The sequence below is a fragment of the Triplophysa dalaica genome, unplaced genomic scaffold, assembly GCF_015846415.1.
Source record: "Triplophysa dalaica isolate WHDGS20190420 unplaced genomic scaffold, ASM1584641v1 Contig10, whole genome shotgun sequence".
NCBI lineage: Eukaryota > Metazoa > Chordata > Actinopteri > Cypriniformes > Nemacheilidae > Triplophysa > Triplophysa dalaica.
In genome coordinates this window covers 167,501-177,500 of record NW_026622644.1, presented here as the reverse complement: position 1 = coordinate 177,500, position 10,000 = coordinate 167,501, and the positions used below count along the sequence as shown (strand labels likewise).

The window sequence follows — 10,000 nt, the reverse complement described above, 5'->3', positions numbered from 1 at the left end:
CGGGTTACCCGCGCCTCTCGGCGCACGGGTAGGCACACGCTGATCCGCCCATTGTGGCGCGCGTGCAGCCCCGGACATCTAAGGGCATCACAGACCTGTTATCGCTCCGTCTCGCGTGGCTGAACGCCACTTGTCCCTCTAAGAAGTTGGACGCCGACCGCGCGGGCCGCGTAACTATTTAGCAGGAGGGAATCTCGTTCGTTATCGGAATCAACCAGACAAATCGCTCCACCAACTAAGAACGGCCATGCACCACCACCCACGGTATCGAGAAAGAGCTATCGATCTGTCAATCCTTTCCGTGTCCGGGCCGGGTGAGGTTCCCCGTGTTGAGTCAAATTAAGCCGCAGGCTCCACTCCTGGTGGTGCCCTTCCGTCAATTCCTTTAAGTTTCAGCTTTGCAACCATACTCCCCCCGGAACCCAAAGACTCGTGGTTTCCCCCACGCTGCCCGGCGGGTCATGGGAATAACGCCGCCGGATCGCGGGTCGGCATCGTTTACGGTCGGAACTACGACGGTATCTGATCGTCTTCGAACCTCCGACTTTCGTTCTTGATTAATGAAAACGTTCTTGGCAAATGCTTTCGCTCTCGTCCGTCTTGCGCCGGTCCAAGAATTTCACCTCTAGCGGCGCAATACGAATGCCCCCGGCCGTCCCTCTCAATCATGGCCCTGGTTCGTGAAACCCACAAAATAGAACCGGAGTCCTATTCCATTATTCCTAGCTGGGGTATTCGGGCGGGCGCTCGGCCTGCTTTGAACACTCTAATTTTTTCAAAGTAAACGCTTCGGACCCCGCGACGGACACCCAACCAAGGGCATCCGGGGGGCGCCGAGAGGCAGGGCTCGGGACGGGCGGCAGCTCGCCTTGCGGCGGTCCGCCGGCCCGCGCCCGAGGTCCAACTACGAGCTTTTTAACTGCAGCAACTTTAATATACGCTATTGGAGCTGGAATTACCGCGGCTGCTGGCACCAGACTTGCCCTCCAATGGGTCCTCGCCCATGGGTTTAGGATACGCTCATTCCGATCGCAGGGCCTCGAAAGAGACCTGCGTCGTTATTTTTCGTCACTACCTCACCGAGTCGGGAGTGGGTAATTTGCGCGCCTGCTGCCTTCCTTGGATGTGGTAGCCGTTTCTCAGGCTCCCTCTCCGGAATCGAACCCCGATTCCCCGTCACCTGTGGTCACCATGGTAGGCGCCTAGAGTACCATCGAAAGTTGATAGGTCAGACATTCGAATGAGTCGTCGCCGCCGCGAGGGCGCGCGATCGGCCCGAGGTTATCTTGAGTCACCAAAGAGACCGGGCCACCGCCCGAGGACGGCAGACCCGGTTGGGTTTTGGGGCTGATAAATGCACGTATCCCTGGGCCCCCGCGAGGAGGCCCGGGTCAACGCTCGTTTGCATGTATTAGCTCTGGAATTACCACAGTTATCCAAGTAACTGGGAGCGATCAAAGGAACCATAACTGATTTAATGAGCCATTCGCAGTTTCACTGTACCGGCCGTGTGCACTTAGACCTGCATGGCTTAATCTTTGAGACAAGCATATGTTACTGGCAGGATCAACCAGGTAGCCTCCGGGAGGCCGCGTTGACGCGGGCTTCCTCGTCGCGGGTCTCGCGCCCCCCGACGAGCGGGGGGTGAGCGGGGCCGCTAGTAGGCGCGTGCGCGGGCGCTCTCCTTCGGCAAGGAGGGGTGGCCCTGTGGGGGCCGTAACGCAGAAAGGTGTTTCGCGGGGCCGGGGTCAGACGAAAGCGCCGAGGTGGGTCTCCCCCCTCAGGCCGCCGCCCGCCGCACGGCCGCCGGTGGCGGACGCTCTGTGATGACCGGTCGTCTGAGTCTCCCAGGGAGGGGTTTCGGGCGAGCCCCGCGGGGCTCCCCTGGAGGCCGAAGCGCTGATCGGGGAGGAACCGACTGCCCATGACGGTCGCGAGGACCGGGCAGGGGCCTGCCCCTGGCGCTCGTGGTTTTCCAATCTACCAGGTGTGCCTGGTCCGAAGACCTTGTTTAACCCCGGCCGTTGACCCGTGGACTTTCGGGTGGCTAGGGGGCCCTCCGGTGGAGGCCCTTCAAGTCCGTGTTCTTATAGGTCTGAAAGCCACCAGTCCGTGGGACTTATGGCAGTTCAGACACGGTTCGTCGGATTCTCACGGCGGAGCGAGTCCGCCCGCGAGTCCGTACAGGTTGCCACCTGACAGCTGCAAACGAACCAAGCGCAGCTGATTTTTCAGTGGCTCCGGAGAGCCTCCTAGTCCGTGTTCTTATAGGTCTGAAAGCCACCAGTCTGTAGGACTTATGGCCGTTCAGACACGGTTCTTTGGGACGCCATCGGGGGTGCTCATCAGCGCCCAGTCCGCTCAGGTGACCACCTGCCGGCTGGTTTGGGCCAAGCGCAGCTGATTTTTAGGAGGCTCCGGAGAGCCTCCCAGTCCGTGTTCTTATAGGTCTGAAAGCCACCAGTCTGTAGGACTTATGGCCGTTCAGACACGGTTCTTTGGGACGCCATCGGGGGTGCTCATCAGCGCCCAGTCCGCTCAGGTGACCACCTGTCGGCTGGTTTGGGCCAAGCGCAGCTGATTTTTAGGAGGCTCCGGAGAGCCTCCAAGTCCGTGTTCTTATAGGTCTGAAAGCCACCAGTCTATAGGACTTATGGCCGTTCAGACACGGTTCTTTGGGACGCCATCGGGGGTGCTCATCAGCGCCCAGTCCGCTCAGGTGACCACCTGCCGGCTGGTTTGGGCCAAGCGCAGCTGATTTTTCAGTGGCTCCGGAGAGCCTCCTAGTCCGTGTTCTTATAGGTCTGAAAGCCACCAGTCTATAGGACTTATGGCCGTTCGGACACGGTTCTCTGGGACGCCATCGGGGGTACTCATCAGCGCCCAGTCCGCTCAGGTGACCACCTGTCGGCTGGTTTGGGCCAAGCGCAGCTGATTTTTCAGTGGCTCCGGAGAGCCTCCTAGTCCGTGTTCTTATAGGTCTGAAAGCCACCAGTCTATAGGACTTATGGCCGTTCAGACACGGTTCTTTGGGACGCCATCGGGGGTGCTCATCAGCGCCCAGTCCGCTCAGGTGACCACCTGCCGGCTGGTTTGGGCCAAGCGCAGCTGATTTTTCAGTGGCTCCGGAGAGCCTCCTAGTCCGTGTTCTTATAGGTCTGAAAGCCACCAGTCTATAGGACTTATGGCCGTTCGGACACGGTTCTTTGGGACGCCATCGGGGGTACTCATCAGCGCCCAGTCCGCTCAGGTGACCACCTGTCGGCTGGTTTGGGCCAAGCGCAGCTGATTTTTCAGTGGCTCCGGAGAGCCTCCTAGTCCGTGTTCTTATAGGTCTGAAAGCCACCAGTCTATAGGACTTATGGCCGTTCAGACACGGTTCTTTGGGATGCCATCGGGGGTGCTCATCAGCGCCCAGTCCGCTCAGGTGACCACCTGCCGGCTGGTTTGGGCCAAGCGCAGCTGATTTTTCAGTGGCTCCGGAGAGCCTCCTAGTCCGTGTTCTTATAGGTCTGAAAGCCACCAGTCTATAGGACTTATGGCCGTTCAGACACGGTTCTTTGGGACGCCATCGGGGGTGCTCATCAGCGCCCAGTCCGCTCAGGTGACCACCTGCCGGCTGGTTTGGGCCAAGCGCAGCTGATTTTTCAGTGGCTCCGGAGAGCCTCCTAGTCCGTGTTCTTATAGGTCTGAAAGCCACCAGTCTATAGGACTTATGGCCGTTCGGACACGGTTCTTTGGGACGCCATCGGGGGTACTCATCAGCGCCCAGTCCGCTCAGGTGACCACCTGTCGGCTGGTTTGGGCCAAGCGCAGCTGATTTTTCAGTGGCTCCGGAGAGCCTCCTAGTCCGTGTTCTTATAGGTCTGAAAGCCACCAGTCTATAGGAGTTATGGCCGTTCAGACACGTAAGTCTGAACCAACTCAGCGGACCTACACGGCGCCCGTGGCCGAGAGGGTGCACCAAACCCGGATAAAATCAGCCTGCCACAGCTGATTTTCTGGAGCTCCAGAGATTTTTTTATCCCGTTTTTTTTTCTAAGTCCACACATGGAAGTCTGAACCGACCCAGCGGACCTCCACGGAGCCCGTGGCCGAGAGGGTGCACCAAACCCGGATAAAATCAGCCTGCCACAGCTGATTTTCTGGAGCTCCAGAGAGCCTCCTAGTCCGTGTTCTTATAGGTCTGAAAGCCACCAGTCTATAGGAATTATGGCCGTTCAGACACGGAAGTCTGAACCAACTCAGCGGACCTACACGGCGCCCGTGGCCGAGAGGGTGCACCAAACCCGGATAAAATCAGCCTGCCACAGCTGATTTTCTGGAGCTCCAGAGATTTTTTTATCCCGTTTTTTTTTCTAAGTCCACACATGGAAGTCTGAACCGACCCAGCGGACCTCCACGGAGCCCGTGGCCGAGAGGGTGCACCAAACCCGGATAAAATCAGCCTGCCACAGCTGATTTTCTGGAGCTCCAGAGAGCCTCCTAGTCCGTGTTCTTATAGGTCTGAAAGCCACCAGTCTATAGGACTTATGGCCGTTCAGACACGGAAGTCTGAACCAACTCAGCGGACCTACACGGCGCCCGTGGCGAGAGGGTGCACCAAACCCGGATAAAATCAGCCTGCCACAGCTGATTTTCTGGAGCTCCAGAGAGCCTCCTAGTCCGTGTTCTTATAGGTCTGAAAGCCACCAGTCTATAGGACTTATGGCCGTTCAGACACGGAAGTCTGAACCGACTCAGCGGACCTACACGGCGCCCGTGGCCGAGAGGGTGCACCAAACCCGGATAAAATCAGCCTGCCACAGCTGATTTTCTGGAGCTCCAGAGATTATTTTATCCCGTTTTTTTCTAAGTCCACACATGGAAGTCTGAACCGACCCAGCGGACCTCCACGGAGCCCGTGGCCGAGAGGGTGCACCAAACCCGGATAAAATCAGCCTGCCACAGCTGATTTTCTGGAGCTCCAGAGAGCCTCCTAGTCCGTGTTCTTATAGGTCTGAAAGCCACCAGTCTATAGGAATTATGGCCGTTCAGACACGGAAGTCTGAACCGACTCAGCGGACCCACACGGCGCCCGTGGCCGAGAGGGTGCACCAAACCCGGATAAAATCAGCCTGCCACAGCTGATTTTCTGGAGCTCCAGAGATTTTTTTATCCCGTTTTTTTTCTAAGTCCACACATGGAAGTCTGAACCGACCCAGCGGACCTCCACGGAGCCCGTGGCCGAGAGGGTGCACCAAACCCGGATAAAATCAGCCTGCCACAGCTGATTTTCTGGAGCTCCAGAGAGCCTCCTAGTCCGTGTTCTTATAGGTCTGAAAGCCACCAGTCTATAGGAATTATGGCCGTTCAGACACGGAAGTCTGAACCAACTCAGCGGACCTACACGGCGCCCGTGGCCGAGAGGGTGCACCAAACCCGGATAAAATCAGCCTGCCACAGCTGATTTTCTGGAGCTCCAGAGATTTTTTTATCCCGTTTTTTTTCTAAGTCCACACATGGAAGTCTGAACCGACCCAGCGGACCTCCACGGAGCCCGTGGCCGAGAGGGTGCACCAAACCCGGATAAAATCAGCCTGCCACAGCTGATTTTCTGGAGCTCCAGAGAGCCTCCTAGTCCGTGTTCTTATAGGTCTGAAAGCCACCAGTCTATAGGACTTATGGCCGTTCAGACACGGAAGTCTGAACCAACTCAGCGGACCTACACGGCGCCCGTGGCCGAGAGGGTGCACCAAACCCGGATAAAATCAGCCTGCCACAGCTGATTTTCTGGAGCTCCAGAGAGCCTCCTAGTCCGTGTTCTTATAGGTCTGAAAGCCACCAGTCTATAGGACTTATGGCCGTTCAGACACGGAAGTCTGAACCAACTCAGCGGACCTACACGGCGCCCGTGGCCGAGAGGGTGCACCAAACCCGGATAAAATCAGCCTGCCACAGCTGATTTTCTGGAGCTCCAGAGATTATTTTATCCCGTTTTTTTTCTAAGTCCACACATGGAAGTCTGAACCGACCCAGCGGACCTCCACGGAGCCCGTGGCCGAGAGGGTGCACCAAACCCGGATAAAATCAGCCTGCCACAGCTGATTTTCTGGAGCTCCAGAGAGCCTCCTAGTCCGTGTTCTTATAGGTCTGAAAGCCACCAGTCTATAGGAATTATGGCCGTTCAGACACGGAAGTCTGAACCGACTCAGCGGACCCACACGAGCCCGTGGCCGAGAGGGTGCACCAAACCCGGATTTAATCAGCCTGCCACAGCTGATTTACTGGACCTCCAGAGATTTTTTTATCCCGTATTTTTTCTAAGTCCACACATGGAAGTCTGAACCGACCCAGCGGACCTCCGCGGAGCCGTGGCCGAGAGGGTGCACCAAACCCGGATTAAAATCAGCCTGCCACAGCTGATTTTCTGGAGCTCCGGAGAGCCTCCTAGTCCGTGTTCTTATAGGTCTGAAAGCCACCAGTCTATGGGACTTATGGCCGTTCAGACACGGAAGTCTGAACCAACTCAGCGGACCTACACGGCGCCCGTGGCCGAGAGGGTGCACCAAACCCGGATAAAATCAGCCTGCCACAGCTGATTTTTCAAAAGCTCCAGAGATTTTTTTCATCCCGTATATTTCCTAAGTCCACAACTCTGGTAAACTTACTGCCGTTCGGACATGGAAGTCTGAACCGACCCAGCGGACCTCCACGGAGCCCGTGGCCGAGGGGGTGCACCAAACCCGGATAAACCAGCCTGCCACAGCTGATTTTCTGGAGCTCCAGAGATTTTTTTCTCGTTTTTTCTCTAAGTCCACACGCTCCACATGCCCATCAGTCCGTGTTCTTATATATCTGAAGGCCACCAGTCCGTGGGACTTACGGCAGGTCCAGACACGGAAGTCAGAACCGACCCAGCGGACCTCCGCGGAGCCCGTGGCCGAGAGGGTGCACCAAACCCGGACAAAATCAGCCGGCCGCCGCTGATTTTTCAAAAGCTCCAGAGATTTTTTTCATCCCGTATATTTCCTAAGTCCACAACTCTGGTAAACTTACTGCCGTTCGGACATGGAAGTCTGAACCGACCCAGCGGACCTCCGCGGAGCCCGTGGCCGAGGGGGTGCACCAAACCCGGATAAAACCAGCCTGCCACAGCTGATTTTCTGAGCTCCAGAGATTTTTTTCTCGTTTTTTCTCTAAGTCCACACGCTCCCCATGGGCCCATCAGTCCGTGTTCTTATATATCTGAAGGCCACCAGTCCGTGGGACTTACGGCAGGTCCAGACACGGAAGTCAGAAACCGACCCAGCGGACCTCCGCGGAGCCCGTGGCCGAGAGGGTGCACCAAACCGGACAAAATCAGCCGGCCGCCGCTGATTTTTCAAAAGCTCCAGAGATTTTTTTCATCCCGTATATTTCCTAAGTCCACAACTCTGGTAAACTCACTGCCGTTCGGACATGGAAGTCAGAACCGACCCAGCGGGACCTCCGCGGAGCCCGTGGCCGAGGGGGTGCACCAAACCCGGACAAAATCAGCCTGCCACAGCTGATTTTCTGGAGCTCCAGAGATTTTTTTCTCGTTTTTTCTCTAAGTCCACACGCTCCCCATGGCCCATCAGTCCGTGTTCTTATATATCTGAAGGCCACCAGTCCGTGGGACTTACGGCAGGTCCAGACACGGAAGTCAGAACCGACCCAGCGGACCTCGCGGAGCCCGTGGCCGAGAGGGTGCACCAAACCCGGACAAAATCAGCCGGCCGCCGCTGATTTTTCAAAAGCTCCAGAGATTTTTTTCATCCCGTATATTTCCTAAGTCCACAACTCTGGTAAACTCACTGCCGTTCGGACATGGAAGTCAGAACCGACCCAGCGGACCCTCCGCGGAGCCCGTGGCGAGGGGGTGCACCAAACCCGGACAAAATCAGCCGGCCGCCGCCTGATTTTTCAAAAGCTCCAGAGATTTTTTTCATCCCGTATATTTCCTAAGTCCACAACTCTGGTAAACTCACTGCCGTTCGGACATGGAAGTCAGAACCGACCCAGCGGACATCCGCGGAGCCCGTGGCCGAGGGGGTGCACCAAACCCGGACAAAATCGGCCGGCCGCCGCTGATTTTTTAAACGCTCCGCTTTTTTCCACTTTTTTCCTAAGTCCCGAAGCGTGAGGGTTTTTTAAAGCATAGCTCCCGAGACACGGCTCGCTGGAGATGTCTCCGCCGTGGCTCTCCAGCGAGACCGGCCAGAAGTCTCTGCGTGCCCGGGAGCCGGTGCACGGGCTCCCGGTAGCCGTTTGCTTTGAAAAATCATATCTCCCGATACCCGAGACTTTCGGGCTCGACTCGGGTCTCGTTGGATAGGTCTCGACCGTGGCTTTCGAAAGACACCGGCCCGACGTCTCTGCGTGCCCGGGAGCCGGTGCACGGGCTCCCGGTAGCCGGATCTCGGGCTCCCGTGGCCGATTTTTTGAAAAATCGTAGCTCCCGAACCCGACGGCCCAGCGGCTCGAGGCACGGCTCGTTGGAAAGGCCTCGGAAAGACCTTTCGAATGACGCCGGCCTCGAGTCGCTGCGACCCCGGGAGCCGGAGCTAGGGCTCCCGGTACCCCGGCGGGTTTGAAAAATCATAACTCCCGATCCCCGAGACTTTCGGGCTCGACTCGGGTCTCGTTGGATAGGTCTCGACCGTGGCTTTCGAAAGACACCGGCCCGAAGTCTCTGCGTGCCCGGGAGCCGGTGCACGGGCTCCCGGAAGCCGGAGCTCGGACCCCCGTGGCCGTTTGCTTTGAAAGACCCTATCTCCCGAACCCGAAGGCCCAGAGACTCGAGACACGGCTCGTTGGAAAGGCCGTGGCCAGACCTTTCGAACGCCGCCGGCCCCGAGTCGCTGCGACCCCGGGAGCCGGAGCTAGGGCTCCCGGTAGCTCCGGGGTTTTAAAAATCGTATCTCCCGACCCCCTGGAGCCTAAGGCTCGATACACAGCTCGTTGGAAAGGCCGCGGCCAGACCTTTCGAACGCCGCCGGCCTCGAGTCGCTGCGACCCCGGCAGCCGGAGCTAGGGCTCCCGGTAGCTCCGGGGTTAAAAAATCATATCTCCCGACCCCCTGGAGCCTAAGGCTCGATACACAGCTCGTTGGAAAGGCCGCGGCCAGACCTTTCAAACGCAGCCGGCCTCGAGTCGCTGCGACCCCGGCAGCCGGAGCTAGGGCTCCCGGTAGCTCCGGGGGTTAAAAAATCATATCTCCCGAACCCCTAGAGTCTAAGGCTCGATACACAGCTCGTTGGAAGGCCGCGGCCAGACCTTTCGAACGCCGCCGGCCTCGAGTCGCTACGACCCCGGGAGCCGGAGCTAGGGCTCCCGGTAGCTCCGGGGGTTTGAAAAATCGTATCTCCCGAACCCTAAGGCCAGCGGCTCGAGACACAGCTCGTTGGAAAGGCCGCGGCCAGACCTTTCGAACGCCGCCGGCCTCGAGTCGCTACGACCCCGGAGCCGGAGCTAGGGCTCCCGGTAGCTCCGGGGGTTTGAAAAATCGTATCTCCCGAACCCTAAGGCCCAGCGGCTCGAGACACAGCTCGTTGGAAAGGCCGCGGCCAGACCTTTCGAATGACACCGGTCTCGTCTCTCTAGGACGTTCCTACGCAAAGTTATAAAATTTGTCCGCCAGACGGCGCAATTTTAAAAGGAAATGGCCGTAATTCGGCGTAGGAACGGCGCAGAGAGACGCGGGTAGGCCCGCTGGAAAGCCCGCGGCCAGGCCTTTCGAATGACGCCGGCCACGGGTCTCTACTCGAGACTTTCCTGGAAGAAGTTGATGAGGGAGACGTCCTCGCAAGCCAAGCCGAGGACGGAGCGCTTTTTCGGACGGAAAAACCCACATTCACCGGTCCATATCTCCGGTCGTGAATTACCTAGAGAAACGAGTCACAGCTCGTTGGAAAGGCCGCGGCCAGACCTTTCGAACGCCGCCAGCCTCGAGTCGATGCGACCCCGGGAGCCGGAGCTAGGGCTCCCGGTAGCTCCG

The 10,000-nt window shown here is 57.9% G+C and overlaps 1 non-coding gene across 1 annotated transcript in view; it reads right to left on the bottom strand.

Annotated features, from left to right (window-relative positions):
* LOC130417041 (18S ribosomal RNA) overlaps window positions 1–1,577 on the bottom strand; it is a 1,862-nt gene extending 285 nt beyond the window's left edge. Inside the window, exon 1 of the ribosomal RNA XR_008906117.1 lies at window positions 1–1,577. This exon is cut by the window's left edge and continues 285 nt beyond it. This is a non-coding gene — a ribosomal RNA (18S ribosomal RNA).
* Window positions 1,578–10,000: the final 8,423 nt, after the last annotated feature.